Here is a 27,724-nt window from a genome sequence, read left to right on the forward strand (position 1 = left end):
AAGTGGGGGACCGCTCCCATCTCACTCAGATTGAAGTTGAGAAGACTTATGTTTACAAAAATTCATGTTTATCAACAAAAAAATCGCGCACGCGCAGCGCGACGACCACTGCGCTTTAAAAAAGAGAAGCAGGAAATGGCGAGTTTCGGTCGATGAACAGCATGAAGGCTCGCTTACTGTTACTGGGACCGCTGACCGAACATCAAAAACCTCCTGAAACGGGATAAGTTCCTGGCCACTGCATTGACTGGTCTTTTTAGGGAACGACACACACCAGTGATTACAGGTATGGCAAATAATTGATTTCAACATGATACGCTATCTGACACGGAAAAGAACCAAAAGAAAATACCGATATCTGCAGTTTGAGTGGCTTCAGTGCCATCGTGCCTCTTAAAACATACATCGCTGCTCAAAAACAGCACTTTTATTGCTTCTGTAACACTATGTTTTAGTCACCAGGAGCTCGCTGGTCAGTCTTTTCCGAAGTACGAATAGCATAAACAAAAAACACTACACTCGCTGGGCTTATACGCCGCGGCGCGCGTTGTATCAGAGCATAGCGGCTTGGTATACAAGGCTGCATATACGTCAATGAACTGGGGAATGTAGACAAACATACAGTACTGTGACAACAATAATTACAAACCAACAATACCGTGGGACGGTATATTTAACCACCCGTTATCAATAATGTCTGGGAAAATTCATAACACCAATTCAAATTGAGACGATTATAACGAACTGTGCGCAACAAGGAAAGAGGCAACAAACAGCGCCATACTACATGTATGAACCCGGTACCGTCAGATATGCAGGTTATTGATTTCCCTTCAGTAAACATATTATTTATCTATCTACTGGCCTAGAAATATATTCATCATTTTTCTATAGTCAAACTCGCTCGGGATAGTGAGAAGGTGTCTTCGTGGATATTTAGCCTTCGCTTTAATACTGGCCGGGGCTATTGCATTTTAAAATTCTGAAAATTGTGTTGAAACCTGTTTCTCCCCGTGCACACTGACAATTTACAATTACACTGCAGAGACGACGAATATAAACAAGGACATGCCACACAACAGAACGTCGAACCATAGACAGTAGAGGACGGCTGTTTATGATTGAACGCGACGCGACGTGGCGTTGTCGAACCATGGCAACGATAGCAGTCCATGTACCACAGTGGGGTAATCTGTGAAACACTGAACTCTGAAACGTATTTTATGACCCAAATCATCGTCTCTCCGTCCACCCGAACCACAGAACGAGCTCAAAGGTTTATGTGTACCCTATTCATGTTTAGCCACCAAAGAGGCAGACAACAATAGATATCATAATGGCCAGGATGAATATTAATTTTTTTTCTTTGGCATCGGCAATGTTGTTCCTTTTGTATGTAGGGTTTGCCTGGGGCGACGACTATGCGTCATCGACATAGCATGGGCGTGTCGCAGATGTTAGTACACGGAACCATGACTGAATAATGGTAAACAAATAAATAAAAAAATGGAATAATAAAAAAAAAATCGAAAAAAAAAAACGGTCAAAAAGTAAAAGTAGACAGAATAACCAAAAACCAAACAGTAAACAAAAACAAATAAACAAGCAAACAAACAAAGACTGGCGGATCAATTGTAATACTTCCATGAAACAGACTAGATTCACTTTGCTATGGAATGGTCCTCTCTACATTCACCTTGCTATGGGCATAGTCCTTCGCTCTGTATGGTTTTTTTTGTTTATTCTGTTTTTTTCTTTTTTGACAGTTTTTTCTATTTTTTTATTTTTCTATTTTTTATTTACTTGTTTACTGTTATTCAGTCAGAGTTCCCTGTGCTGTTAGCATTAATTTGAAAAAAACCTGATGACGTGCATATGACTTCTATCGGTTTTGAGGCTATTCATGGAGTTATCTGACACGGTCACCTACAATGCCCTGTGAACAGGTCCACACTTGACATCGATAACAATCGGTTTGGATCAAACCATGGCGGTGAAAGGGTTAAAGGAGGTAGATTATTCAGAGTGTAACATGACACCTAAACCCTACAGCAATTCTGACCTTCAACATCACGTGACACTTCACTTGTAATCCACGAACATGCATACACGCAGTTTTAATTGCCTCTTTGCAAGACAGTTTAGGACAAAACGCCGCTGCTTTTTTAAACTTTTTTTTGCTGTTTCCAAAATTTCCGACATTAGTCACCAAAGCATATCGAGTCATATTTATATATTTCAGACAGACAGTCTTGCCTCAGAGCATGTGAACGAAAGTTTAGAATGTGTAGGCCTAAATGTATGTAGAACAACATAGATGTCAAATTTGCTTGGGGAGGTGGGGCTTGTAAATTCTTTGAAAGCAGTCTTGGGTATAAAAGGGCCACTGGAATCCTGTCTTTTTTGATGTAGGCCTTCTACAAGCACAAGGGAAGTTAATCCTATATTATTCACGGTAAGTTCCGCTATGTGTCTACATAATTACAAAATGAGCGTTCCCTTTTACACGACGAAAAGACAGGAGTCGCAAACGCTTTCATATTAGACTGACTTTGTTATCATTAATTCATCATTAATTTGATGCCACAAACACGTTATATTTGCACTAGGGAGCCCGGAACTCATGAATATTAAAACAGTAAATGTTATTATTATTAGTACATGCACTGAAACATAACCTGTGTACTGCTGTAAACACACGACGTACATTCAAACAGAATTCAAAGATGTCGGCTGGCGTATGGTCACAGCAGACATGTGATACAAATAATATTTACGATTGTCGGAATATGGTCAGCAGGTACGCCTTCGCCCGTAAAGTACACAAAGTGCACTGCGTATCTCATCTGATATTGCATAGGTCGTGGAAAGAAACAAGATATCACTATTAATACAGTGAACATGTCAAATGCGCATGCCAAATGCCGTTCCTTATACGGTTTACTATTAGTGAACAGTCGGTCTTAAACGCCATGCACAGGGGCACAAGGCATTATCAGTCAAGCAAGAGTGTAAAAAATTAATAAATATTGTGAAGATTAAATATTTCTGTCATTATTTTATACTTACTAAACTTGCCAACAGCACTCGAATCCTGAATGATGACCAGTTTTCATGCCAAATTCGCGCAGTTGCCATAGAGACCCTGTTATTAATAATGTATGATTATGAATATTCTTGATAAAAATAATATTACTATCATTAATTTCTACTTATAACAGAACCGAAAGCACTCAAATCCTAAATTTAGATCAGTATCTATGTCAAATTCATACAGTTGTAGCACAGACTCTGAGAAACATTTACAGCAGCAACAGCATTGCGCAGTAGCTTGATGTGCGGTCACAGTACTGCCTTGGCAGACTCCCTGGACAGTAAGAGAGTCTGCCGAGGCAGTACTGTGACTGCGCATCAAGTTACTGCGCAATGCTGTTGCTGCTGTAAATGTTTCTCAAAGTCTCTGCTGCATGAATTTGGCAAAAATACTGATCATTATATAATCTTCGAGTGCTGTAGAGTAATTTTGTAAGTATACAATAATGACAGAAATATTAATCTTTTTTCAAGAATATTCACAATCATAAATTTAGTAATAACAGGGTCTGTAGGCCCTACTACAACTGCGCTAATTTAGAATGAAAACGGATTATCGTTGAGGATTCGAGTGCCATTGGGAAGTTTCATATGTATACATTAATGAAAGAAATATTTAATGTTTATCATGTTTTCATAATCATAAATTTACTGATTTTTTACACTCTTGCTTGACTGATAATGCCTTCCGCCCCTGTGGCCACGCTGCTTTTCAACCTCTCATCAAGGAGTATAACAACCGACCAGGAAACAGTCAAACAATAAACACAAGACTAACGCGTCCATGACAACCATATATGCATATGACGCAATCAATCACCACGCTAAAATGACAAAACGGAATTCTTCAAAATGCACACTAAAAGATGGATCCTCCGTTTCAAGGAGACGAGAAATTTGCATGTTTCGAACAAAGGACCGTGGAAACAAGAACACAACTTATATTACAGGAAAAGGAAGTAAAAGTACTTAAAAATTATAGTGAAGTTTCTGCAATAAACTGCACTGTTAAAAGGCCCTTTTGGCGATCCCTGGGATCGCCTTTGTTCTTATCTGTAAGAACATTACGGAGGTGTGATAGCCTTTTGTTTTCCATTGAAATTGTACTAGTGGGTAAATTTTCTGATGAGACAATCTGGCACCAAAACAGGCCTTTGACGCTTCGGGGTCATCGTCCAGCACGCACGCTATGGTAACGGGGTCCCTCACAGGCGCTAGCCGCATGTCTTGCGCCTCGGCTCCCATGCTGTATATATCCAACCATCTAATGGGATATATAAAGCATGATAGACAAGGAGTGAGATGTGCGCCTGTAAGGTCCCGACCCGAAACACCCTTTGCGGCTGTCGAGGTCTAATTTTTGCAAAACGGGAAGTGGGAGGTCATCTTGTACTGGCACACTCTCCGTAATTGCTAGATGGACTGGCACTTTTATATCAGCTAAAAAAAAATCCCATCATGATCACCTCAAATCAAGATCATCGTCCGTCTCACTCGATTAGGTCGGCGTTGTGTAGTCTCTCTCACCAACCCTCCCCGAATAAACCCTTGGCCAAGAAGTTGAATGAGATGTGATTTACTAACACTGGTAGAATGGCGATCGTGCAAGTTTCCTACACGAACTTCTTGTATATTCACATACCTAAATTGCGCTTTCGCCATGATTTCAGTGGAAAGGCATAGACTAAAGTATCGCTTTAGAAAGTATTACTGCCGGCGTGTCAAAAATTACATTAGAATGTGATTCTGAGAAGAACAATATGCAATAGACTATTTCTTTCACCAACACTGCGGAAAATAGACGTCGTCAAATTTTGTTACTAGTAATAATGTAATAATATTGTGAAACCAATGATGAAAAAAGCATGTACATCTTGCTATAAAATACAAAAAAAACCCCAAAAAACCCATCCGCATTTATAATTCATTTTTCTTTAGACATTTTGTATCGACAAACTCAAAATAACTGTAGTGTCGAGACTTGCGTAAAGCTTGATTATTGCCGCCGGAGAACGCAAATGAGATGTTGTGCCGAGTAATTTCTATTATGGCGAGATACCGAGAAATGGGCGACGGTGAAAATAATTGCTGAAGAGATCAGTTTTAAGGGCGCAACGAAATGAAACTAATGCCATCCTATTCGGCCATGGTTTTGACTTCGACTCGTGTTCAGAGGAAGGATTTGTAAACTTTAAAAAGGCGGGATTTATTCGACAATTCCGAAAACTATCATCATATCAGCTGCCACCACTTTTCAAAACCCTCCTTTGTCTGCATGACGTGTTGTTTCACAACAAAGATCACACCGACCTGAGCATGACGAAGGGGAACTTGACTATACGCGGTACGCCTAAAGAATTCGCAGAAATTTCTTGTAACAGGAAGATAAGCTATATCGAAATTGTCGAGCCTCTACAATATTCAGGCAGATAGCTTTTCATCAAGTCTGCAACTGTGTGGGGTCACTGTCCGGTTTTGTCGGACTGGTTGGCGGGCTGTCAGCTGAAGCCTCGGACGTGCAGAGTTTGTACGTTATTTCACAAACGTGATCGATTACTTAGTAAGGTAAGGAAACACTGATATCAGACTCGGAGGGGAAGCTGGAAGAGTTTTAATGTCTAGTTCCCCATTTATTGTGTATTAAGCTTATGTATTACTGAGAACAGACAGCGCCTATTGGTATTCGTTATGATAATCAACCGCGGCTTTTATGTTATGCATCAAATACAATATGTTGAAGGCCCACTGTTTGGCTCCGATCTGTCAAATCTTATCCATTACTTTAAGATGTATGGCCTTTTAATGCATATTAGTGAAGAATGTTCTATGACTATTTCTTGGAAACGCTAATCAGATTTTGCTTCCATTTCTCATGCCCACACATACACATAAACACTCAGGGTTGGCGATCACTAGCACAAACAGTTGTCAATGACAGTAAAGCTTGAACGGTACTTCATCACCATGAAGAAGTGACAGTCTATTATTGCATGATTATGGTTTTCTTTCATTGTAATCCATGCGGCCTTTCCATTGGATAATCTGAAAAAAAATACAAAGCGCTGTTCTCCGGTTTTTTGTTGTCGTTTTAGCGGCCCTTGTACCGCAGTAACGATAAAGAACAATTTGGTTTCTATGGTCTGAGTCTTAATTATGAAGTCCTTTCATTCCCGCACCATGCGAGCCCTTTCGAACTTTGTCCCGGTTGAATAAATTCATTAGAAGAAACAGGTTGTCTTATAGCATCCCTAGCTGAATATTATGGTATGTTCGTTATTGGCCATGCCTCTAAACTTAACCACTGCTTACTTGGCATTTATCTCTCCGTTTCAATAAAGACCCGGAACTGGACATTTTCGTACACCTTTTCTTCATATGAACCGTTTCATTCCTTCTCTCATTTCAACGTGCTCCAGCGCGTGTGCGGAATTCTGTGGTTCCTCGCTCGCTATCGGAGTTCCGCCATCACTGCACCAATACAAGATTGCACTACTGTCAACGAGACACGCCAAAGGCCATAGCCCCCACCCTCTCGTGCACTTCTAACATAAATACTTTGATGATGAAGTTTTCCCGATTCTAGTTATCGCGTTTGCAATTTTTTTCCGCCTCCACTACTCGGCAGACCTACTGGTTCAACATATTATAAACGGGTACTATTAACACTGCATCAGCGTCAGAATATATAGCCAATAATTCTTTACGTACAGGGGTAGTATAATATTATCGCAAAACTTCCATCCGGACTTAGATAAGTTCTACAGCAATTGCAAAATCAGAGGTATCTGCATCTAAAATGAAAGGGATGTCTTTGTTAGAAGTGTAATTACAAGGGGTGATACCAGTGCATTACTGAATCTATTGAAGGTTTCGTGTTTCTCTTCAAATGTCTTCTTTCCAATGACATGACAATGGTGTTGCAATCCGTCTGAAAACTCTGATATAGACTAGAGGTGGTAATCTGCCAAGCGTAAAACCTTTTCAAGCATTATACTGCCATGTCATAAAGACATCTGAGATGGATGAAACCACGTGATGTGTTTATACTGCATTTCCTCAGTTACTTTGCCAAAAGTTCTTCCGAGACGTGCGATTTTATGCCGTGGTTTGCACACTTTGGGTAGCATAAGTTATTACTCATAAGTACACTATTGATTCAGACAAAATGTTTTTTTTTAAATATCATTATACTCTTCATATAAGGAATATTTTACGAACTTTTAAATATGCTGAAACAGGTGACCAAAAGTTTATTTATATAAATATTGAAATAGGCTATCAATAACGTACTGAATTCCCTTATTGTGCTATAAGATGTAACATTGGACTTGTACCCTTTAATCACAGAAAAATCCCATTTTTTTATTTATCGATTGAAGTTTATTATTTTAACACTAGATTTTTAATTCATTATTCTCAACACTAGCTTCTTGCGTTTCTACAAAGTCCTCAGGTGACGTCAGAAAAGTGGCAGATGATAAGTTAAACTTGTGCACGTCAAAACTGAAATCGCGTGATCTGATTCATCGATTATTTTCAGTATGTATGTACATAGACTTTAAATGTAGATTTTAAAACCGACATTTTTTCTGAAACTTATTTTTTTCATAAAAATATTGCAAAAATGTTACAAATTGGCCAAAGTAATTTAAAAGTGAATTCGTATTGTTTTAAACGATTTTTCAGATTACCGTGATTTTGTTTTTTCTGCTTAATTGGGATATTTTACCGTTTAAAATTCCTGAAAAGAATTGTCGTTTACAGCCGACACAACTACAAGTGCTAGAACGCTTTGGATACAATTTTGAAACAGCTCTGAAAATCAAACAATGCGTCGTGTAATTAATGTAAAATTCGAAGGTAAGGCCGGACCATGCAGTGAAAACAACGTTTTGCGCATGCGCTTCATCGTATCAACACTGAACCAGGAAGGCATTGGAACATTTGCGACAAAGTGGTGCTAAGGACTACTACTGACAGGCAATCACTTTCCCGAGCACATCCCTAGGATCTCCTACATTGACAGTAGAGCTGAGCTGAGCTGAGCTTCTTCCTCTCTGACAAAATTTTAGGGAACCTTCAGTAATTACAGGGGGTGGGCAGGGGGAATTCAGGGATGACCCCCTGTAGCCCTGTCTAAAGTGTGACCCTACCCTTTTCCAATTTGTAAAATATGACCATTCCTCCTTTCAAAAGTTGGAAGCTTGAAATGTGAGTATGACCTTACCATAACCGCCTTAACCCCATAGACTTCAGTGTTTGCCAAATATTCACACCCCTCGTTTATGCCTCTATCGTTTGCTTATTCTTTGGAATTTCACAATTAGATCTCACTCTTACTAAAAAAGATACTACTCTTTATAATTAATCCGTATGGAGCATATATCACCTGTTTAAATGTGTGTATTGTATGCCCTTTGCACTACCATGCGTGGTGAACTGTCATTTTTGAATGGAATTCCAATATCAAAGTTGTTGCACTTATATGCTCTGCTTAACACCTTAATTTAGTCAAGTACATTCATATCGATGCTCATCAATACATAGAAGCACAGATATAATGTTTTGTGTTGGAATTTTTCATTAGCTTCCCCGTGAACTGACATATTGGGGGAAATTCCATTATAATGGTAGTTGTATGGGTATGCACATCGAACCACCCTAATCTAGTCAATTACATTCATATCCATCGTCAAAGATGTATACAGCACTCATTTAGATAGTTTCGTATCAGCGAAAATTGACATTTTGGATGAAATTAGATAAAACTTTCTAGCACACGTGCACTTTCAAGCATCCCTCTCTTGTTGGGCCGAGTGCATTGATATTTGAAAATAAGTATGCATGTTGGCTGACACCATAAGTGTGCATAGAGCCGAACTCAAGCGTATGTGCGTGCAAGTATATATATCGTATCATCCTGTATGTCATAAATCATATGGATAGACAAACAGATTTACACACACCATGCCAGTATCATCTGTGCTGTTTTAGTAAACACATTTATGTATTAAACCTAAGCGATGTAATCAATGTACTGTGGGACAGCTACTACAATTCTCTTTACAGGATTATTGTGAAAAGTTTGTAAATTCTGTGAACAACACATTGGAAATTTGTATTAATTACAAAATTGGCAAATGTAAAATGTGATCCTTCCCAAGGATAAGTTTGCTAAAGGTGACCCTCCCCAAAGGGCTGGTTTATAAAAAAAATGATCCCCTCCGATTCCCCATCCCCTGTAATTACTGTAAACCGGAAATTATCAAGTCCCGATTCTTGCATCAGTGCTTGTTGACACTTATGTTTATGTTTATGTGATTTTAATCCTTTATTCTCCTTTAAAACTTGTTTTTAATTACTCAGTTCAGAGATACAGCTGATAAAAATTTCCCCCTTTAAAGACATAATGAAATCCTTGGCCGGGAAATCGTTTGCTCTAGCCCCTCCCCTGATGTCAAATGGGTCAGCCCTTAAAAGCTCCATAAGCTGTATTTTTTTGGCTTTTTTCCAGAACTTTTTTTGTGGTTTCCCTACACTTTATGCATTGAACCCCTAATTTAATGCCAAGTATTTTGCTATAGTATATTATCAACACAACCTATATGAAAATAATCTCAATTGTGATACCGGACTAGAATTCATTTGTAAAGAATAAACAATGATCACTACACACATACAAGCTGTGTTGACAAAAAGAATACTCGAAATTTCAGCATGACAAACGGATTAGGGTCAGACATGACAGTTGATATACAGAAGCAGAATACTGAAAAAAAACTTGCCACTAGTTACAGCTTATGTCCCTTTGACATAACAATTTCACGGAGTGGCTGCTCAAACACTGTAGACTGTTTGATAGCTCCCGCCAGATGACAGACTTTCGGAAGTTAAATTAATTAAAATTAATTAAAAAATTGAAAGATGACAGTTGAATGGCCAAAACAATCACCCCCAAGAGGTAGCAGAAGGCCACGGCCGGATCCTGCTACCACCACTGGAGCCGTTGCAGACCTATATCCGGGTTGTGGCAGTTCGTCGCTTAGATCAACAGGTGGTAGCACTCAAGCGGAAAACAAACGTCTAGCACTAGTCGATTGTCGGTGTCCCGTCCTCTTTTCGAACGCCCTTTGCACTCTTAGCGTGATTTCATTGACTATTGACATTTTGACTTGAGTAGGCCTAGGCCTAATATCTACATTTCCTTGATTAGGTGGAGCTGCACGTTGCCAACACAGTTTTTTTTTCAAAGGAATATTTCTCATCTAAGATGACAGGAAAACCCCATCATACTATATATTTTCAAAAAGCAGAGAATCTAAAGTTTAGTATGGTAGCAATAGTTTACTCGAGGGATGAAGGTGGTGTATATTTGGGGTAAAAAACTCTATTTTGGTATTAATGATAAAAATTAATTCAAGTTAAAAATTTGATGTTATTTTGATATTATGTAATATTTCACTTGATAAAAGAGTATAAATAGAAAAAAAACGACCATTTTTCTATCCTCATTCTAAAATGGCATGGCACTCAAATAGTGATTAAAAACATGATTAGCAGAATTAAAATGCTTCTTATTCAAACCTCTGGCCTAAGCGGTGGCGGGCAGATCAAGTACGGGGTCGATAGATTGAGCAGAAAACCGATCAATCTTGCAGACTACCCAGGGCAAGGGCGCCTCTGTGGGCTGGGTAGTCTGTTTGATCGATTGATAGTCTGCTCGATCGATCGCGTACTCGTTGCTCTGCCCTCCACCGCGGTGGAGGGTAGATCAACGAGTGAGAGACTGATCGATCAATCAAGCAGATTATCCAGCCCCTGAGCGCCTGTGATCCAGGTCGGCCGTCCTGGAGTGTTATTATTTAACTAATAATCAGATAATGTGTTTGATCAGTTTTATTTTGATAGGTACGCACCATTGGATCATGGGGGCAAATGATCAGATGCAGATGAAGTCATTTCTTCCGATCCACTGCACATGATATACGAAATGTGCCCCAATTTTGGAATGAGTAGAGCGCGATACCGACTGCCTCCTTCAGGGCTTTATTCACTTTCCAGTAACTCGAATGAATTATTTTGCAGATGCAGAACGGAGTGAAAGCAATTACATAAATCCCTTGTATCGTCCCTCTACAGATTTTTATCTGATTCTAAATGGAGCATCCCGAGTGGTTAGGCCTACAGAGTCTCTTTAAATTTATGATACATTTCCGCGTGGTAGGCCTATATGGTGGTGCACGATGTACACCGTCGAATGTTGACCTCGATCCCGTGGAATTGATGGTGACCTACCGTTTTGGTGTTTTGACTTTTCAGAGGTGAAATGAAGTTTTGCTACGTTACTATCGACAACAACGTGACAGACCGTCACCTGCTGACAAGTTGCGGATGTCAGACATTACCACCGGCACCACCGACGCCCCCGTCGCCAGACCCGGAAATTATAGGTATTACCTTCGTTTGTGTGCATATATTACATAAACTGCCTGTCTGTTGTGAAATATTCAACTTCACAAGCCAATGATCGCCAAGGATGTTTACTCACTCAGGAACCTAGTCTAGGACCTATCCTTGTCCAATACGGTACACGATACACGGCCCGTACACCGTAACCCAAGAGAGGTCCCGGGGTCCTTAGGGCCGACCTAAACCGAACACTGCAGGGCCAGAACGGCAGGTGATAGCGTTACTGTTATCTTATTTTACGTTAATATCACAATAATAGTAGCGTTGTCAGGATGCAAATGTTGCAGGAAATTTCCCATAATTGAGGATTTATACTTTATTTTGTCATACTTTTGCTCTTCTCGACAGGGCTGTGTGTTGTTTCAGCTACGCCTCAACGGTAAAACACGCAGCCCTCACCATGCAGGGCTAGTCATATGCAGTGCTGTATGTACCTCGAGGTTTTGCCTGGGTTTTGCACAAAAATGCCATCCAACCCAAATACCCAGGCAAACCCTCGAGCTACAGTACTGCAGCTAGTCATAATTATACTACACATGATAGCAAGGGTAAGATCACGAATTGGTTTCTTGTCCAAGGGATGGTGGTCATGGCAGAAATATTGAATTATGCCAGAACCGAATTTTGCCCATGCTGTCGTGTTATTATTCAAATATTACATTATATTAATATGAATAAATGTTTTCAACCATTGCGTCATACTTTCCTAGGGCAGAACCATTTGATTCCTGGGGGGATAGAGGAAGAGTGAATGGCGCAATTTTTTCTCGTCACCGATTGCAATTTTTGTGCCCTTTTGTCAATCCTGCATCAAATAATTTTCTTTCATATCCAGAAAAGATGCAATTTTCCCCCTTTGTTACCAATTTAGAAATGTGCGGAACTCTATCTACACATGTCACTGGTTCACAACAGTATTTACTGTTTAAAATAATTTGTAGTTTCGTTGTAAGTAACAATAAGCAGCCGTTTGTACTTCAAGTTTCTGTCATTTCATATTTACGTACAAGAGCAAACTGGCGAAATAATCAATGAGGAGCAGACCACTTTGGGAAGTGATGTACTGTACTCATTACAGTTGCTATCCCTGACATTTTTATAATAGTACGTACAGGTGCCAAGAGTTGGAAAATATCTTGCATGGGTAGTATGGCCCATTTAAATGTGTTACAGGATTAAAAATATCCTAGGCCTGTTTTTATAAATAATATACTGAATCCTGTCATGTGTTTTTAAATTTTCTCTATTTGCAGAACAATTAAGTAAAATAGTGAACCCCTTTATTTAAATATCATGTGAATGCTGCTATTTTAAGATAGTTCCTTTATTCAGTATTACTGGCCACCAGCCAAACAGTACAAAGGTACAGATATTACATGTATGAGTCGCTAGTATATAACAGAATAACTAAAATTCAGAGAAAAAAATCCAATACACAAAACTATTTTACAAGATTAATCAGGGATTCGATGTCTTTGATTTGTCCTGTAAAATATGTACCTGTTTGTCCATTGTTTTCTCTGAAAGGGAGGAATTTTGTAAGATCTTAATCTCATGGCTCAAAACATATGCAAATGAGCTAAATAAATGCAGAAATGATAAAAATATTCAAGATTTAAAACTTCAAAACCAAGACTTTTGTAATTTTGTAAAAGTCCTTGTGGATTGCCAATGTAAGTTTGCATGAGCCATGATAGTCACATGACCAATGTGCAAATAAGCAAAATCAAATGTGAATATTAGTAAAAAAAACTGATGTTAGAAACTACTTGGTGTGGGACTATGAACTTTGTGAAAAACTCTATATTCTGAGGCAGATGTTAGCTCGTTTAAACTGAGTTGATCATATGACTAATATGCAAATTAACAAAAATAATTCTATAAATGGTAAAAATTCTAAACTTAAAATTTTAAGCTTTTAATTTTTCTGTGACTTAAATTTATGTTTAAAATTTTTCTAACAGCATTTCAATACAATTTTGTTCAAACCAACTTTAGTAGAATGACTGATATGCAAATGAGCATTATACATGTAAAGTGGTATATTTCTATTTTGATGTAAATTTAAGTGTGTGCATATCAAGTAAGTGAGATGAATTGTTCAAATGAGGAAAATAAATTTAAAAAATGGTCTAGAAATCAAACTGAAACTGGCCCTAGGAATTTGAAACTTTGTTAAAATAGTCCTGTTAAGATAATTCCAATCAAATTTGTCAGATTAGTAATATGCAAGTGAGAGAAGCAAATCATGGAAAGAGTCAAAATAGTCAAAATTCTACTCCGAGATGGTACTTTCTCTTTGACTTCAGTATTTGCTGAAGATGTCTGTCATCTACAAGATGGTTTGAACATAGTTAGAATGACTGATATGTAAATGAGTAAAACAGATGGTCAAACACTGACCTCATGAATAAATTAAAGGCCTTACTACCATCACTGTCGGAATGTTCTGATTACCCAGTTTTCTAAGTTTTGCAAAAAAGTGAAAATTTATAGAATTTCTCCATAAATATTTGTATTTTCATACATTGTTCAAGTGGAAGCACAATGCCATTTATTGGCAGTTTTTTAGATATTCTTACTCTTTGTTGAGTGCTAAAACCAAGAGAAAACGATGTCAACATCAGAAACACAAATTTTGATAAAATACTAGTATAACAGCAATTGCCCCTTTGCAGGCAAGTATACACTCATTTTGGGTACAAATGGCTCCACATAGCACTTGCCTCGAGGTTGTGCTACATACATGTTGTGCAATTTACCCAAATCTTGCATGCACTCGCCTATAGAGGGATAGTTATATTGCTTAATATTAGGTGAATGTTTTTCCATTTTTTTCAGCATTTCTGCTTTTCAGAAAACAATTGTGCAGGTGAAAATGAGGAGAATACTAGTAAAAATTCATGAACATTGCAAAATTTATATCTCCATTCATATATCTGTCTCAAGACATAAATACACACAGAGATCAACTTGTGTGTTTCGAAGGGAAATTACGGCTGTGATGGGAGGACGTACAGACAAGCCGATACGAGGTGTTGCATTTGAACACTAACTAAGAAGTCCTACTTTATTCACAAAATCTAAGGGTTTATATACATGTGTGTTGTGTAAGTCACATTTACATATATTAAAATTCATAAGTCTTATTTAAGTCTTGGTCAGGTGTGATGTCAGGGTGGTCTTTCTATACACAATTACAAGGTGTAAACGTGAATTGCATGAGGTTTGGAAGGTGTCGGTAAATAAACTAGTTGTATATCGGATAATCACTGGTAGTGTTGAAAAATAAACTAAATGTATATGTCAATCAAACTAACATATTTTCATTTCCCGACATTCTCCGGGCGGCGCAAAAGTCATAAGGACGGGCGTGATCGTTTTGCATGTTGAGAGTTCCTTTTGTTCACTTTTACTGAGTCGCGATATACAACACTACAATAAAATTATTCTCTTTTGTGTATCGATTTTTCTCTAATTTTAAATGTCCACGAAATTGAAAAGTACTATTTTTCGTTTTTGATCATGCATTGTTCATAGCAGTTAGTTCTCTGTACTGTCCTGAATTTTCAATCTCGCGATTGCAGCGGCTGTTCTCCGGGGGCGCGTCTGTGTTTGCTGTTCAGCTGCAGTAGCAGTTTCTTCAACGGCGTTGTTGTGCTGTTCTTGTTCAGCTTCCGCGGTTGACAGTTCCAGCGGGTAGAGCTTGTAGATTGGACGGCTAGTTTTCCCGGATTTCATTCGAATATCGGCTGATCTGACAAGTCCGTCATTACCGATGTGTAGCTGTTCGACGACAGCAAGGTTCCAGTAAAGTCGTTTCTGGTTATCATTGTGTACCAGTACTACGTCACCAATTTTGATTCGATTAGCAGTTGTGTTGTTTTTCTTGTTGTGGTGACGTTCTCTGAGTGCTGTAATGTATTCTGATGACCATCTTCTCCAGAATGTTTGGTGTAGACTGGCCAGGTACTCAGCGCGTTTGTTGACTTCGCTAGGTGTGATTGGCGCAAAATCCGGATCGGTTATTTCATCCGTGTCGATCGTCGGCTGCGGAAGAGGTGTTAACATGCGTCCATGGAGTAAATGCGCAGGTGTTAGTGGTTGCGGATCTGTGAGATCGGAGGAAACGTACGTCAATGGCCGATCGTTTAGCACTGCCTCTATTTCGTTGACTATAGTCTGCAGTTCGTCCATGGATACGAAGGTGCGACCCAGTACTTTCCGTAGACAGTTTTTTGTCATACCGATTAATCTTTCGTAGAAGCCTCCGAAGTTAGGAGCGCGTTTTGGGTTGAAAACCCATTCGATTCCCTTTCCAGACATGAAGGTCTTTACGTTTCTGTCAGTGAAGAGTTTTCGAATTTCATCACTTGCAACGAGAAAGGCGCTTTGATTGTCCGACATTACTTTTCGAGGGTACGATCGCCTGGCTGCAAATCGTCGAAATGCTCGTAAGAACGTGGTCGGAGTTAGGTCGGGTACCACTTCTAGGTGTATTGCACGGGTTACAGCGCACGTGAAAAGACTAATATATGCTTTAGCCTTGCTGTTATCATACCGTTTGATATACAGCGCTCCTGTATAGTCAAGTCCGGTTACAGAGAATGGTGGGGCTTGGTTTATTCGACACGCTGGAAGTGGTGGTGTCACAGGTACTTCGTATGATTTCCCGTGGAGTTTCTTGCACGTGATACATCGGAACAGCACAGACTTCACTCTCGGTCGGATTTTCGGAATCCAATATTTCTGACGAATTAACGTTACGCATGATTCTACGCCCGAGTGAAGTGTCCGCGCATGCGTACGTTCAATAACGAGTTCGCTGAACTTGTGGTACGGTGGTAGCAAAATCGGAAATTTTGCGTCATATTCTACCGGTGCGTTGTGTATTCGACCGCCGCAGCGTATGACATCTTTGTCATCTACGAAGAGCTTCAGTTGTCTGGCTAATGCGAAGTTGTTTTGAGACTTCAGTTCGCCTTTTTCTTTTCCATACGCTTTATGTTGTGCGGAGTGTATCCATAGAATTTCGGCGTCAGCAAGTTCTTTGGCTGTGATGTCGCCGACTCTGCGCGCGTTTCGGTCAGTCTTCAAATTGGATACGAATCTGGTAACATATGTCGTTATTCGTAACAGTTTAGGTAGCGATTGGAATTTGTTGATGTCGATGACGTTTCCGATGTCGGCAGATCTTCTTTCATCGGGGGAAACTCGGTTTCGTTTCTCCGCTTCTGGTTCTGATGTGTTGGTTTCTAGAAGAGCGGTTGTTTGATCGGTTGTTTCATCGAAAAGTTCGCATTTCGGCCAATTTCCAGTAGATAGCCACGGGGGACCCTTCCACCAAAGTTCCGAAGTCTTGAGATCATTAGCTCTGATTCCTCTTGTTAGGAGATCTGCAGGGTTATCGGCTGTGGGACAGTACTTGATTTCTTGAAATTGTTCGGCACGAATTTCGCGAACTCTGTTGTCGACAAACACTGGTAGTTTCTTCACACTGCGTATCCAGTGTATCGCTATTTGACTGTCGGACCAGAGTACACGTTTGGTGATGTTTATGTTTGTTAGGGCTTTCTGTACTGATCTTGATAGTCGGGTAGCTATAACTGCTGCCATGAGTTCCAGTCTTGGTAGTGACAGTTCTTGAATTGGGTTAACACGGGTTTTAGCCATAACTAATGCGGTCTGATTTCCTCTCTTCAAGTAGACTGCGGCTCCATATGCTGTGGTTTTACTGGCATCGGCGAAGACGTGCAGCTCGTAGGCTCGGTCTTCTGTATCGTCATCTTCGAAGTATTGTCGGTTTAGAGTTGTTTTCTTGACTTGTTTTCAAATTCGTGACGAATCTTCTACGTGAAAAGACTAATGTATGCTTTAGCCTTGCTGTTATGATACCGTTTGATATACAGCGCTCCTGTATAGTCAAGTCCGGTTACAGAGAATGGTGGGGCTTGGTTTATCGACACGCTGGAAGTGGTGGTGTCACAGGTACTTCGTATGATTTCCCGTGGAGTTTCTTGCACGTGATACATCGGAACAGCACAGACTTCACTCTCGGTCGGATTTTCGGAATCCAATATTTCTGACGAATTAACGTTACGCATGATTCTACGCCCGAGTGAAGTGTCCGCGCATGCGTACGTTCAATAACGAGTTCGCTGAACTTGTGGTACGGTGGTAGCAAAATCGGAAATTTTGCGTCATATTCTACCGGTGCGTTGTGTATTCGACCGCCGCAGCGTATGACATCTTTGTCATCTACGAAGAGCTTCAGTTGTCTGGCTAATGCGAAGTTGTTTTGAGACTTCAGTTCGCCTTTTTTCTTTTCCATACGCTTTAATGTTGTACGGATGTATCCATAGAATTTCGGCGTGAGCAAGTTCTTGGCTGTGATGTCGCCGACTCTGCGCGCGTTTCGGTCAGTCTTCAAATTGGATACGAATCTGGTAACATATGTCGTTATCCGTAACAGTTTAGGTAGCGATTGGAATTTGTTGATGTCGATGACGTTTCCGATGTCGGCAGATCTTCTTTCATCGGGGGAAACTCGGTTTCGTTTCTCCGCTTCTGGTTCTGATGTTTTGTTTCTAGAAGAGCTGGTTGTTTGATCGGTTGTTTCATCGAATAGTTCGCATTTTGCCAATTTCCAGTAGAAAGCCACGGGGGACCCTTCCACCAAAGTTCCGAAGTCTTGTCGGTTTAGAGTGTTTTTTTCTTGACTTGTTCAAATTCGTGACGAATCTTCTGCCATTCGTCTGCTAGTTGTTCGGGGAGGGGAATGTCCCAAGAGAGGTTTGATTTCCACAGTTTCTGGATGAACGCTTTCGCTGTGACATGGACTGGTGACAAATATCCCAGTGGATCAAACAGGCGTGATGTATATTGCACGATTACGCGTTTTGTAATCAGTTCGTCCCGATTGTCATTGTGTTTTTCTCTTCATCATCTGCCTAGCGGATAGTATCTTGTCGTGGGTTCCAACGTAACCCGAGTACGTTCACTTGCTTCGAACTGTCTGCAGTATTATCTTCTTCCATAATGTTACGCAGTGTTGAATCATTCGTCGTCCATGATCTCAGGTTGAATCCAGCGGCGTGCATAGTTTCCGACGATTTTCTGTAGTAATGTATAGCATCTGCCGTTGTTCTTTCTCCACTGAGCATATTGTCTACGTATATATTCTGCTTCATATCATCTGCAATGTCACAGGATTGGTTTTCTAGGTGGGTTTTGATGACTGCATTTAGCATGAATGGTGAGCTGGTGGACCCGAACAGGACAACTTTGAATCGGTATACTGCGAAGTCGCTTTCGGGATCATCTGGATTTGTCAACCAGAAGAATTTGGTGTATTCTCTATCTTCATCGGCTAGGCTGACATTCAGGAACGCCTTTTCAATGTCACTGGAGATTGCGATCTGGTTGACACGGAAACGAAGTAGAATTTCTACCATATCATTGGTGATTGGTGGTCCCGGTTCTAGGCAGTCATTCAGGCTTGGTTGGTCACGATATTTCGCGCTGCAGTTGTAGACGATTCTGACTGGTGTTGTAGACGATTTTTTCTCAACTGGATGGTGTGGGATGTAATGTCCGTGTGATGGGTCATCGTTCTCAACTTTCTCGATAAAATCACGGTTCAATTGTTCTCTGATGATAGAATCGTACACGTTGCGTAATTCAGGTGTTAATCGTCTTACCATTGCTCTGGTTCTGGTTTTGGCGAGCGCGAAGTTTGTCGGAAGTGTAGCGTGATCTTCTTTCCATGGCAGACTTGCGACGTACTTGTTACCATCGCGTTTTATCTTGCTGTCACGGTACTCTTCAAAAAATATCTTCTTTGCATCTTTCTCTTCGGGAATCGATATCCCAATTGTCTCTAGTTCCCAGTACTTTGACGTTAGATCTTGTTCGTGTTCGGTGTCGGCCAGTACTCTCATTATTGTGGTGTTCATGACGGACACGTTGTTTAGTTTGGTGGGTCCCGAAAGTAGATAGCCGAGTTTTGATGCTACTGCTGTTGGGCCATCGCCTCTGACAATGTGATCTTCTACGATGGACCAGTAGTAATCTGCCCCGATCAGCATTTCAATTTCAAACGTACCTGACTTTACTTGTGGAGCGAGTGGCAATTGCTGTAAATATAGGTGTTTATTTACAGCTGCATGTACATGGTTTCGTACTGGTGAACTGATCTTCGGTACTATCAATGTTCGCATGGTAATGTCGCCTGACTTTGTCTTCAGTTTGATATCTGTAGCTTTGATTGCTCGTATACCTGTTTCTTCATTTCCGAATGAACCCACGTTGAGATGTTCGTTCTGGCAGTCTCCATCTCGTGCTGTTTCTTCAGTTATGAATGTACGTTGCGCCCCTTCATCAAGCAAGATATTCACGGAAATTGATCGGATTTCTGAAGACACCGTCCCTCTGGTTGTTTTAAGCAATACAGGGCCTTGCGTAGGTGTTAATTTGACATGTGTCACGTTCTTCTCACCATTTCTGTTGTGGCTCTTCTCATGCTGTTTGGCTTGATCACAAATGGATGTGTGGTGTTTCTTACCGCAGTTTCGACACGAGAATTTGCTCCAGCAGTCGGTGCTCCTGTGTCTTGGGCCGAAGCAGTTGAAGCACGATTTATTTCTTGATAGAACTTCGATGCGTTTATTACGATCGGTAACTGTAGTGCACCTGCCTGACGGATGTGGCCCATGACAAAAAATACAGGATTTCTTCGGCATTGGTTTGGTTCCGATATGAAATGATGTCGCTGTTGATATTGGGATGTCACTGGTTTCCCTCAGGTTTTCGATATCTGAAGCTGCTTGGTTTGCTTGAATCTCTTTGTGTATGGCATCTTTCAGTTCTTGAATCGTCCAGGCGGCGTCGCCGTGAGCATGGGAGATTTGGGTCTTTACACTTGGTGGTAACTTTTCAAACACGATTGGTACAAGCAGTTCGCCATAACTATCTTCTGATTTACCCAGTGCTTTCAGACCCCTGGTGTGTTTTTCCAGTGAGTCATAAAAAACACGGATACTTTCGGTGTTGGTACTTGGCATTGGTAAACTCCATAACGCCTTCATATGACATGAAATGATTTTATGTGTTTGTCCATACCTGTTTTTTCAGTAGCTGCATTGCTTCTGTGTAGTTTGCATTCGTCAGCTGGAGCCCTTCTATGGTGCGAGCTGCTTCACCGACTAGCTGTGCTGACAGGTACTGGAACTTCTGTATGTCTTCCAGTGTTGGGTCGTCATCAACGGCTGCCTTAAAAGTGTCGATGAATGTCGTCCACTTCAAACAGTCACCGTTGAAAGTTGGCAATTGGAGTTTTGGTAGATTTACCTGTCGTCTTTGTGTTGATGGGGTGATTGACGCTATGGATACTGTATCTGCTGAGGCGGTTGGTTGTGTGGCTCTCTCGGCTGCGGTTGTCGATCTTTCGAGGAACAGCTTGTATCGGATCAAGTGTTCGTTGATTTGAATGTGATAGTCATCTGCTTCTTCGAATAACTGTTCATAGGTTTCTTCGTCTTCGTCGCTTGTAGGATTAATTCGTCTAGATCTTCGTTCTTTTTTCTATGTTGGATATAGTTGCTGTTAACAGGTCTAGGTCGCTCTGTTGAGGCTCACCTTTCTGTAGAATTTCGTCAGCTTTCTGCAACTGTTTTGTCATCTGGCCTCGGTTGCTCGATCTTCTCTTGGTAGCTTGCTTGACATCCATCACGGGTTGGTCTTGGTTCTTCCCTGCCATGCTTGGTTGACGCTTGGTTTGGTCAAATCACTCTGGATCCTGGTCTCGGCACCATAAAATGTGGCGAAGGGAAATTACGGCTGTGATGGGAGGACGTACAGACAAGCTGATACGAGATGTTGCTGTTGAACACTAACTAAGAAGTCCTACTTTATTCACAAAATCTAAGGGTTTATATACATGTGTGTTGTGTAAGTCACATTTACATATATTAAAATTCATGTCTTATTTAAAGCCCCCACTCAATTATCAGATTTATCTAATATAAATATTATTTCCTTGATAAATATTCAATGGAAAACAAAGAATGACAAACTGTTAATGAGCTATTGACACATTTGCTAATGCGAGAACCTGGGATTGAGAAGGGCGCCTTTAAGTCTTGGTCAGGTGTGATTGCCGGGTGGTCTTTCGATACATAAATACAAGGTTAAACGTGAATTGCATGAGGTTTGGAAGGTGTCAGTAAATAAACTAGTTGCATATCGGATAATCACTGGTAGTGTTGAAAAATAAACTAAATGTATATGTCAATCAAACTAACATATTTTCATTTCCCGACAGCTACAACTTATTACTGGTTAATAGGGCTGTTTCTTGCATTAGCTGTTATTGCTGGCAGTATCGCCGGCGGTCTTTACTATATGCATAGAAAAAAATTGGGTAAGTCCATTATTGGGAGACTATCAGTTCATTATATGTACCTCAAATAATTTCAGTCATTATGTTGTTAAACATCATACTGTATATACTCAGGTCAGCACAATGCAATGTGAAGTGACTGGTAATAGTATTTTTTCTAGTTTTAGTTTATTGTCATTTACAATCGTACAAAGTCAATTTACAGATGACATAACAAGTAGCAAAATGACAATTTTTGGAGCCAGAAAAATAGCTATCAGCTAATCGAGTCCGGCCCCATCTCTAAAGTTTACATTTTATATTTAGATATTTAAAAGCGCTCAGTGAGTTATATTAAACAAGAGAAGAGAAAAAAAAAAAAAACCAAAAAAAACCACTTTTACATAACTTTGTAGTTCTTAATTAGCTATCCGGGCCTTTAGCTTTATATTTGTAAATTTGTCACTGAGCTTGTTGAACCTCAACAAAGGTTACTGAAAGGAATCATGCATCACCCCAAAATTTCATCAGTTATAAACAGGTTTATTATTATGCCAGAAAGTGTTTATCATTACTTTTGGCACAGAGTGTATGTTATACACTAAAATAAATATAAAAAAATCAGGCAATATGGAGCCTTTTCTATCCAAAGGTGTGCAGCCATATTGTCTTCTTCTATAAGCAAAGCATGCCGGAGAATGCCCGGATGATCTGGGATGATCATGTAAAATTTCAGGTTTCAAGTTAGTGTATCGGCTAGAGATCTGATCTAACTAAGGGAGTGTCATTATCAATTTAGATGTAAACATGCCTGCCTGTAATGGGTGGTACGTGTAAGAAATCCATTTTCTCGGCACACCCAGACCTGTTGAATATGGTACATTACTGTCTGGTTCAAATGTAAATTATTGAAATTTCCAAAACTCAAAGAATATTCAGAGTCATTTTGCCGTATATGGAGTTGGGTGACACAAATCTGTAGTGAACATTTTATGAAAAGCTTCTTTGAAATTTGAAAAAGTTTGTGGACAATACCACAAGCCTAATGTTGGATATAACACTTAATTTATTTATATAGTGTATTTAAGTTGATTTCACAAAAAAATCAGTGTGCTCATTTCTTACATTGAAGTCACTCTTACGCCTAAATGATCTTCGTTTGACCAAGAGCATAACCTGTCAGGGGGTTCAATATAATTTATTAAGTTTCAACAAAGGGGTGAGGCACCCCACATTGAAATATTACTACTGTGATTAGAATTTTAAGACCCTAAAATTAGCTGCTCAGTTTAAATGAGATAATTGATGTATTTGTACTATTATTATTATTACTATTATTTGTACTGTTTTAATAACAATATTAAAACAACTGATTAGCTGGAACCTGATGTGACTGGAAGTTAGCAGCATCACAACTGTATTTATAAAAGCTTTTTTTTATGTAAATTTAGTTCTGATAGTTTGGCAAAGCCTTCTTCAATCTGTTCAAGTCCGTTGCTGTACAATCTGATGATCTAGCAAGTGACAGATTTGAGATTTACAGAGTCTGACTGATTGTTCCTGTCTTTGTTTGAAGTTTCTGGAAACCAAAGAAATATACGATGAGGATTCCCAAATAATCAGGCTCACGTGTTTCCATTAACTGAAAAAAAGGACAATACCGATGAGATTCAGGGTAAGGCTTCACCTTGATCATTAAGTTTTGTACTTTAGTCTTTATAATTTTTCTCTTGCATTTCTGATGTAAAGTTGACAGCACATGTGATATACTGACCACATCATGGAGAGAGACAATATCAGAATTTGACACAATGAACAATTACTAAAACAACTTTCTGGCGTTTCTGCATAGTTTCTTTATGGCATCTACGTAGCATAAATGTTTAGAAAAGGTTCAGAACAGAGGTTTTCATATATTCAGTGACATAAGCTTGCTTTGGACATAGGAAATTGTTTGTGCAAAATGTATTTCTTTTGCAAAATGATACAAATCAGCCAGTCTGCTATTTCAGACTGAAGTGATGGTGGATCTTGTGATATTTTCAGATAGGAATTGTTCAATCATTTTTCAGACCTTATGTATGCATCATCTGCAAGGGGCTGATTCCAAATGTACATGTAATGTCTGTGGTAATTGGACTGATCCACATGCTATAAATTACAGCCACTCATATTTTCATTGTTTAAACAATTTAAGAAACTGATACATTTCTGCCCTGTCATTGGTTGTAAAATTATAGCAAGCCTACTGGACAACAATTCAAGAAATACTTGCACAATGCAGCCAGTCATTGAATTTTAATACCAGGTTTGCTCGTTGTCAATCTTCAATGACAAATGAGAAACTTGATATGGGTGTCCTGAAGAGGACTATATAGCCATTTTGGTCACTTTTCCATTTGCCGATTCAATAGCACTTCTCTGATCATACTAGAATTTTTTACAGGTTTTGTATGATAGATATGAATTTTTATACCAGCTCCAATATTAGTGAAACAGTTAAAATTCAAACAGTGGCCGTGCACTCATCGTACAAACAATGGTTATTAGAATGTTATAAATGTGCTGATACATCTGAGTGAAGAAAGCAAAAAAATTTCATCACTTATATTTTTAGGAGAGAGTGAATTGAAACGATCACCAAGCGATCTGACAACTGGAGGTATAGCGGTAGATGCAAATAGTACGACTAGTGCGCCAGAAGAACATAACGCAGGAAATTTGGGATCAGCTGGTAATGATCCAAACCAATCATCAGGAACTTTGGGAGCAACTCAGAACCAATCATCAGGATCAGTGGTAATGTCCAAAGTCAACCAGATGGATCTTCTGCACAGTCTGGGCAGGATGACGGAACAATTTCTCAGAATGGAAGTTCAGCAAATCTCCGGTCTCAGCCAAATTTGGACAATGTTGACAGCAACAGAAGTATGACACCAGTTGAAAATACATAGATAATGACAAGATAATGAGAGGTAATAATATAATTGACATTATAGCACATGGCTGGAACCTTGTGCAGAGTGAATTTCATTGTGCTTTAGCCTTATTAAGTTTTGTTACAAATATTTTTCTGCTACATGTAAAGGTTATTCACAAACTACCAGAGGATACATGCCCAAGTAATATGCTGAGTTGCCCAAGGTAGATAGTGTTCAATCATATATATACACCTGTAGAGTCAAAAATATATATGGATATACATTTGACTGCGTGCTGATGTTTAGGAATGCAGAATTGAGAGTCAGCTTGCACAGTGAAGAAACCCGCCATACCTCAGCAGTATTATTTCATGGAAATTCACCTTTTTCATTGATCTTTCCATACTGTGTGACTTAATCATGGGGAGATATTGTTGTGTTACAACAATAAACAGATTCTGAATGTGTTTTAGAGTGCACCTATGTTACATCACTGTCATTTGACTCTGTATCCACTGATATTAAAACTCTGTGGGTAATAGAAGCAGGTGTGTGATCAATGATGCTCATTAACATAGCCATAAAAGTAGATGCTAATGTTTAAAAAGCAATTTCTGAACATAAGCAATGTTTAAAAACATCAGTGGCAGTTTAATTGCAGTAGCCAATGCGTGGGGCTAAGAGCCGTGATCAACACAATATCAAAATTGTAGACATCTTTATCATTTATACAAATTGTATAAATACCATAGCGCTGATCGCAATTTCAGGTTTGTTACTAGATATACCTGTACACACACGACATTGTCCACTAGTGCTTGAAATTTGGACAAATTTTGTTGTTGCATGTGTGGCTGTTGTTGCAGCTTGTCAGAGCCATAAATTAGTGTGACTTTTAGTAGCCATTGTAACACTCGCAGCTTTATTATCACCTTTATGCGGAAAATGCAAACAAAATATTTATTTATGCATATTAATGAAGGCAAAATGACATTTACGATCAGCGCTATTGTTTTTGTGGAATCAATAACTCAATACTTTCTTCACAGATCCCCTTGATCTGGGTAATAAATTTAACATCTCTGTTGAACAACATTATTGACAAGACTGTTCATACTAATTTGTGATTTATAATGACAAATTATATCTCTCTCTTACACTTTTATTAGTTTCTGTTGAATTGTACCATATTGAGTTTTAAAGAGATTGTTTTTATAGATAACTAAGTTTGAAGTTGCTCAAATAAGTTTTGTAGCAGAAGCAATACTTTTGATAATCAGTACTGATATTTAGTGACATTCCATAATTGTCAGTCATAATCATATAATGTTACATATTATCAAACAAACTTATCACAATTTTTCAAATAAATTATCTTAAGCTTTAAAAAGAATTTGTAGGAAATGTTTCAAGTTATGTCATCCGGCTTTCAAAATTGAGAAACCATGCTGCTTTAGTTAAATACCAAATTACAGTTGAGCAATTTATGGTTTACAGAACACGGTCAAATAAGTGACAGAGAGACTGATAACCATAAATAAAAGAACACTAGAAGGAATTGATGATAAAACCTCAATTCTTGTATTTTTGAAAATATATGTCTTAATTGTGTAAGCAGCATAACAATCTTTTTGTAACACATCTCATCCAAAATCTTTGTGATTTGTCAATTTACAGCACACGGTATTTTGGCGCTGCTGCATGCTGAGAGCCAATTACCGATTAACAGACAACTGTAGAGTGGTTAAGTTTGAAAGCACCATCTACATATATTACATTGACATATTTTAAAACACGAAAAAGAAGATTGTAGTGTTGTCTACCACAGAGAAGAGTGATAGCAGAAGAATTTCATTTTTGATTTTTTGATGACAATTTGCTTAAGGCGTCAGGGAACAGCATAAGTAATTGTTTCCCTTGGTCCTGTGAGCTGCCACACACAACCCATTTCCTTTGCCAAACTACCATGTGAAACAGACTGGCAAGATGGGCTGTCAATATTTGTACAATGTTCTTACTCAGTTTCAATATTGTCTAGTTTTCATGTAAAACATGTTAAAAGTACAATTTACAGCAGAAATGGTCTTTTTTTTGCTTTGAATAAAAGTGCAATACTTCTGTTTAGTAGAGTATCACTATTCAACAATAGATCTCTTGTCACTGAGGGAGATGAAAATATGTTGATCAAGTTTATTTACACACTACATTATTCAAAGCTGGTTGTATCTGTCTCCAAATTCTTTACAAATTATATTTCACATGTAATGCTATAACTGAATGAGGAAAATATGTTGTTTCAATATTTGATATACTCTTTAACTTGTTCATTTTATAAAGTAATTTATTTTCAGAATTTTTATATTGCCAAAGCAGACAAAAGTACCTAAAGATCCATTAGCTGTAACTTTAGTCATTTTTAATCATCTACATTTCTGGTTTGAATCCCTGAACCATGGAGAAATTCCTAATATTTAGCTCATAAATATACCCTATATGAGTATAATCTGCATTGTTATTGTTTAACTTTTGTATTCAGGTCCGGACTAGAATACATTTATCAACAATAACAATGGTCATTTCACATATACAGGCTGTGTTGGCAAGCAGGACACCGGGCATTGGTCATGATGATCGGATTATAGTAAAATTCTGTAGTTGATACATTGAAAAAGAGTAGTGAAAAAATAGTTAAAAGTTACAGCTAATGTCCCTTTAATATTTGAAGCTACTTTAAGGCAATGCTGGTCATCTATACAATTATTTTATAGTATGAAGTTACTATTTTATTAAATGCTATAAAATATTTTAAGTGAATTCTTTGCTGATTTTTTAAATGTTAAAAAAATAAATGTGATTTCACTTT

General features: G+C 38.9%; 1 long non-coding RNA gene across 1 annotated transcript; it reads left to right on the plus strand.

Annotated features, from left to right (window-relative positions):
* The first annotated feature begins 100 nt into the window (after window positions 1-100).
* Window positions 101-27,724, plus strand: LOC139138579 (uncharacterized). Its single transcript, XR_011553639.1, has 6 exons — window positions 101-286; window positions 11,413-11,543; window positions 21,884-21,982; window positions 23,517-23,615; window positions 24,558-27,240; window positions 27,557-27,724. It is a non-coding gene; the product is annotated as an uncharacterized lncRNA (long non-coding RNA).

This window comes from Ptychodera flava, chromosome 8, assembly GCF_041260155.1.
Source record: "Ptychodera flava strain L36383 chromosome 8, AS_Pfla_20210202, whole genome shotgun sequence".
NCBI lineage: Eukaryota > Metazoa > Hemichordata > Enteropneusta > Ptychoderidae > Ptychodera > Ptychodera flava.